The 1,304-nt window shown below is 35.5% G+C and overlaps 1 pseudogene; it reads right to left on the reverse strand.

The window, feature by feature from the left end:
• Positions 1-113, reverse strand: LOC111735159 (annotated as a pseudogene; the record flags this gene model as incomplete).
• Between the last annotated feature and the right edge of the window lie 1,191 nt (positions 114-1,304).

Consider the following 1,304-nt stretch of genomic DNA (forward strand, 5'->3'; position numbering starts at 1 on the left):
CAGCACCTGGTCTTCCTAGGTGGTCTCCCATCCAAGTACTAACTAGGCCCGACCCTGCTTACCTTCTGAGATCAGACAGGATCGGGCTTGTTCAGGGTGACATGGCCATAGACTTGGAATCACTTTTAGCCACTGCAGCACTAGTCCTCATCAAGGCCACTGCCATTACCACAATCAGGAAGCTTTAACTCAGGAGACTACCACAGAACTGTCACAGCTGCTAGTGACAGAAGTTCACTACTTCTGTTAGTGACAGAAGTACACCACAGTTCAGACACTACTAAATTAGAATCTGATACACCAGCTGCCAATTTGAGAATATGTTTTCACTGCCATAATCAGCATGTAAAACATAGATGATCCTGAGTTGAATGATGACTTTTAGATATAGTAACAAAAGCACAAACCATGAAATAATGAATTGATAAACCAGAGTTTACTAAAATTAATTTTTTTTGATACGTGAAAGACACATGACAGACTAGGAGAGAATATTTGCAAAAAACATATCTGATAAAGGACTTTTATCCAAAATATACAAAGATCACTAAAAATTCAACAGTAAGAAAACAAACAGGTAATTAATAAATGGTCCAAAGACTAATATTTCACTAAAGAAGATACGAAGATAGCAAATAATCACATAAAAAGATAATCTACATAAAATGTCATCAGAGAAATGCAAATTAAATCAACAATGAGATGTCACTACACACCTGTTAGAATTGCCAAAATATGAAACACTTAACAATACCAAATACTGGTGAGGATGTGGAACAAGAGGAAATCTCAATTCATAGGTGGTAGAAATGCAAAATGGTACGGCCTCTTTGAAAGACTGCGCTTTCTTATAAAGCTAAATATACTCTTACATATCCAGCTAACACTCCTCTTGGTATTTACCAAAAAAGCTAAATACTTATTCCACACAAAACCTGCACATGCATGTTCATAACAGCTTTACTTATGATTGCCAAAACATGGAAGCAACCAAGATGTCCTTCAGAAGGTTAATGGATAAACAATATGTGGTACCTTCTGATAATAAAATATTATTCAGTGCTGAAAAAAAAATGAGCTATCAAGCAATGAAAAGGCATGGTGAAAACAAATGTGTATTACTAAGTGAAAGAGTCCAATCTGCAAAGCTATATACTGTATGGTTCCAACTATATGACATTCTGGTAAAGCAAAACTATGGTAATAGTAAAATGATCACAAGTTGGGGTAGGGATGATGAATAGGTAGAGCTCAGAAGATTTTTATAGCAGCAAAACTACTGTATATAATACTATAGTAATACA

This window comes from Pteropus vampyrus, unplaced genomic scaffold (genome assembly GCF_000151845.1).
Source record: "Pteropus vampyrus isolate Shadow unplaced genomic scaffold, Pvam_2.0 Scaffold17133, whole genome shotgun sequence".
In the NCBI taxonomy this organism is placed as follows: domain Eukaryota; kingdom Metazoa; phylum Chordata; class Mammalia; order Chiroptera; family Pteropodidae; genus Pteropus; species Pteropus vampyrus.